At 35.9% G+C, this 4,902-nt stretch overlaps 1 long non-coding RNA gene across 1 annotated transcript; it reads left to right on the top strand.

Moving 5' to 3' along the window:
- The first annotated feature begins 1,271 nt into the window (after positions 1–1,271).
- Positions 1,272–3,863, top strand: LOC310911073. The gene is made up of 3 exons (XR_014590441.1): positions 1,272–1,408; positions 3,167–3,226; positions 3,752–3,863. It is a non-coding gene; the product is annotated as an uncharacterized lncRNA (long non-coding RNA).
- The last annotated feature ends 1,039 nt before the right edge of the window (positions 3,864–4,902 follow it).

Genomic DNA, 4,902 nt, shown 5'->3' with positions numbered 1-4,902 from the left:
TATCTAATACATCTTCTACTGTTTAGTGAACAGGACTCGCATTAGGTAATGGCAGCAGAAAACATTAAAGACAATTGTATATGATGTAGTATTCGGTCAGATTCATTCACAGTGTATAGTCATTTGCAAATGGCATTTTGCTGTTCTTTGTTCTGCAGCAGTGTCTAATATTTCTAAACATTTTTAGGCTCTGTGACACCTTAATGGTATACAATAACAGTATGCCTCCCTCTTAGAAAAATGGATACTCTCATTTTTCTAAACATTGTGCCTTTACCTTTAACCATTTCCATTTAAATGCAAATTTCAATCATGTCCACCTCTCTGTATTCCAACAGAAACCTGGGGAAAAGACTATACCTTAAATCCTCATTTCTCCATAAAGGGAGCTGTTTCCTTCAGGTGTGTCACTCCATGTTATCTATTTTCCTTCTCATTTTACACATCATCATTGTGGCAAGTTTAACTTGAAGAATTCACAAATATAAAACAGTTTTCCTTTTTGTGGGTTTTATGTGCTAAAATAAAATGGACATGATTAGTTATATTTATTTCCTGTTAAATTTATCTGACATAACTGTCATGAAAATTTCCTATTCACAAGCCCTTGAATTATTCCCAGCATTTGCATCTGTTTATATACTCAAAAGTTTGTAATTTCCTAAACAACTGCAGACAAATTAAGTTAATTTGTATCATAAGCTTGGATTAATCTTGCAATTATTGTTCCAGTTTATAGTAAATAATTGAATTTCAGGGTTAAGGATAAAATGCGATGCTATGAAACATATGTGATACTGGTGTCAGTTTCCTGAATGTCTGTTCTTCGTAGGCAGCTTAGCAACACATTTGAGCAATTCATTAAGGTGTCTCTGCTTAGTGAGTCTTCAGAGAGAAAGTTACATTTGAATCTGGTGTGTAAAAAACACTCAGAAAACAGCCAACCGAAACAAAACATCTCCTTCCCCTCTTGCCCCTCACAAAAAACCGAATCCCACACCCTTTATCTGTTGTTAGTCCCTCTTGATTTACTTTTGACAAGAGAGGGCACTGTGATAACATTCTAAAGAGTGGACATATTTGTACATTCTTGCCTCTGAGACAGAAAGGAAGCCAGGGATTAACCCTTGAACCAATTACTTTGCAATATAGCAACTACTTCAACACAAAATGGGGCGGGGGGGAAGAGAAAATTTAACTAATTAGTGCAAGTCACAGTGTTCTTTGAGGAAATTACTTAGTTGGAAGAAAAATTCTTGAGAGGGCTTACAGAAAAAAGAATGCATGATTTGGAGCGTATTTATTAATTCTCACTCTGAGTTATTTTTACTGGCTGACAAATTTAGCTGAAGACACTTAGTGGCTTCAGCCCTTTAAGAGAATCAAACATATTGGAAATACTGTACAGGTATATTTTTTCAGCAATATTTGTTTACCTAAATTAAATGTAGTCATGTGGACCTCTAAGTCTCCATCATATTTCTGGTATTGGGGGGTTCTAAGACCACTTTATGTAGGTCTGAAAAATCTTGTGCCTGTAATTTTAAAATTAAACATTAAGTGTTCTATCCGTGATATACAAATTGCCATGTAAATATCACGCTCTCTTTAATAACTCAGTTGAAAGTGATTTGAGCACCATTTTAAATGTAGATAATAACTTAAGAGTAGGTCAGTTCTGATGTGGCCAGGGTTCGATGCAATTTAACACTTTAAGCACCTGCACTTTGAACATTATATTATTTTTAAGTATCACAAATTTGGTACCTGTAACTGTTAGTTATTTTCAGAAATCTTGCCTATGTGTGTCTTATTGTTGTGATTTTAGGAGTGGCATTACTCAAATTTAGTACCCCCCCTCCCTCTGCACCCAAGAGTCTCTTAAACCAGACACCACTCACTTTCTCACCCTTCCCCCTCCCACCTTCTCCTTCCCACTCTGGAGATGGACTTGATAATGGAAGATAAAAGATAAAAAGTACAAGTTTAATTAAGAACAATTTACTGAAAACAGCAATGAGATAAGAAAGCAAACACTAAGAGGAACTACATTAATAACAAAAGTGTACAAAAAGAGAGAATGATTCATATACAAAAATATTCATATCAAAGCCTGACCCAACTGCAGCCACATTTTCCCCACTGGAAAAGGAGCACACTTCTTCACAGAAGACAGGAAAAAGAATCCCTTCCTCCCAATCCCTGGTAATGAATGACCTAAGAGGGTATGGAATACCATTTGGGTCTTGGCCATGGCCACTTGGCACAGCTCACGGCAGCCCAGAAATGTTGTGCTCAAGAGATGTGATGGGCTCAGCCTGGATACTGTAAAAAATAACTGTTCTGGCAGGAACTAGGACACTTATGAATGTAAAACTGTATTGATGGTAGGGGCAGGGTATGTTTATCCTGTCTTATTGCCATATAAGTGCATTCTTGGCGAGGTATTTTTGATAAGAATAAATGTCATCTGAAGGAAAGAAAAAAATAGAGGATGTTATTAGCATTTTAAATTTTAATAAATATCTTGTGGAGTCTTAATTCTTGTTTTTCCCAAACTACAACAACTACTGCAAACATTCAGACAAATAAGTGTTTTCACAATTATTGCTGTTTATGTGAAATATAGATGCTTAATCCACAATATGTGTTTGTATTTCACTATACATTCAGATATCAGAGAACAGATTCCTATGATGAGAAGAGACAGATTAATTTGATTATGTAAGCCTTTGGACCTTTGACTTTAGCTGTTCTGGCCTGATATCAATGGCTTGCAAGAGATGTGTGGGAATGATTATGCTTTGTTAAGGAAAATTTAATTGCTGCTTGTAATACTTAGTTGAGGAAAAATCCCTCTGGTAGGTGGGGAGTTAAGTAATTACCTTGGTTTTCTTGTTTATGTTTGTTCATGTAAACTTCATACCAGGAATCTTGTAAATATGGAAGATGTCTTTTCCTTTTCATAACAAAAACTCAGATGTTCTTTCCCTTAAATATTTTTTTTTCTCCTAAATGTGAATACTCCTTCTCCTATAGGAAAGCTATGGGAAAATGTAAAAGAAAGAAATGCTCTAAAAGTTTCAACTTTCTGACTTCAGTTGAACAAACAGGACTATTTTTTTCCTGCTTTATAATTATGCTTGTTTCTTTCTAATTCATGCAGGATGGAGCAGATGACTACATGACACTAGGTGGTTGGAAGAGACTGTTATTTCCCACAGAAGTGAGAAAACATCATTTGAGTCTACTTCTCCCTTCTATTTTGTTCTTCTGTTTTTGAGCTTGAAGGCTATATTAGCTAATGGGTAGTTCTCTGCTCTTTGTCTTGATCCAGCAACAGACAGAGAAAATTAACAGACAGTGCTTGGAGATTAGCTATCATTAAGTCAAGCTTTGACATATGTGGCTAATTGAAGGAATACCAGGTACAACAAGAAATGAAGAATAATGGCTAATACTTACTTAGAATAGACTTGTTTAGCCTTAAAGCCAATAAAAGTATGATAGTGCTTAGATAAACTTAACGGAGTTAAGATCTTACAGACTCTTCATACACTGATTACTTTTAAAAACTCTCTATCCCAGATGGTAATTCTTTGACAAATGTTGTTTTTTTTCTAAGTGACAACTGATAGACCTTGTTGTTAACAAAATTGTAATCCTTTTCTTTACTCTGATGCAAAAACTTGTTTATTGGATACTTTTTGGTTTTTTTTTTAATCTTTGCTTCCTTTGATTTACTTGAAAGGTAGACAACTGCAGATTTGGACCTGGGTGTTTCAATAGTTCGTGTTTCCACATGGGCCACTGTAAAAACAGGATGGAATCATGGAGAGCTGAATTATTGCAAAGCTGAAGCAGAAAAGGGAAGGCTTCATAGATCCAGACTCTGCTTATGTCTCCTCTGTGCTTTCATCTCTCCAACAGTCGTTTCACAGGTGTGCACAACAGATGAACCTGTATTGCCAAAGTGGAAAGCACACACATTAGCTTCTAGGACCTTGTCAGGATTGCACAAAAACAAAGGGGCTTATGGATCACTGTAAAATCCAAAGGTGTGCTAATCAACCTGGAATTTGGCCTGATAATTGCTATTTGCACAACTTTCAGTAAAAGTGTATTTAGGTGACTAAAACAGGATTTTTAAAGATTCTTATCAAGAATGAGCAGAAACTTCAGAAAACATTTTGGCACCTAATTTGAAATACAGTGCAGAAAATGGATCAGGGTATATTTACGGCTTGTATGAAATAGGCCTATTTTCTTCAGGCAAATACGTAGGGATTCATTCTCTTCTTCTGCCTACCCCTACGGTACAATAATGATGCATGGAGCAATTTGTGTGTGTGTGTGTGTATGTAGGTGTGAGTGTGGGGAGTGAGGGTATTTAAGCAAGCAGCCTCTCTATTACATATTTATATTGAAAGCATGCATATAATTCTACACAAAAAAAAAAAAAAAAAAAAAAAAGAAAAAAGAAAAAAAAAAAAAAAAGAAAGAAGAAAACCTCCACCAAACTAAACAAAAAAAACCCCAAAATCCCCTTTGCAAGCCCTAGGCTTATATTCATCTGTGGCATGTGGTTGACTGGCAGGCTGAATTTTGTCATGAATAATGTTTAAAAGGCACTGGCTTTCTTCCATAAGCAGCACATAACTTTCTGATCCACATCTAAGGAGGCAAGTATGTAAACTAGACACTTAGAACCCGATCATCTCTGTATAGTTATTTTCTTGCTTCCTATTTTCAGTTGTCTTTGTCTAAAAATGGCTCAAAGTTAGGAGTTGTCTATGAGGATGCTATAACGTTGATGAGTTTTGGTTTACTGTTTGCTGTAGTGGATAGAAGAAGGCAAACCATGGGTGAAAGGTGAGCAGCCAGGTCAGCAGCTACCTAAAC

Source organism: Zosterops lateralis (assembly GCF_965231275.1).
Source record: "Zosterops lateralis genome assembly, chromosome: 6".
In the NCBI taxonomy this organism is placed as follows: Eukaryota; Metazoa; Chordata; class Aves; order Passeriformes; family Zosteropidae; genus Zosterops; species Zosterops lateralis.
The sequence above is the reverse complement of the archived record's forward strand: the minus strand, read 5'-3'. Positions and strand labels throughout refer to the sequence as shown.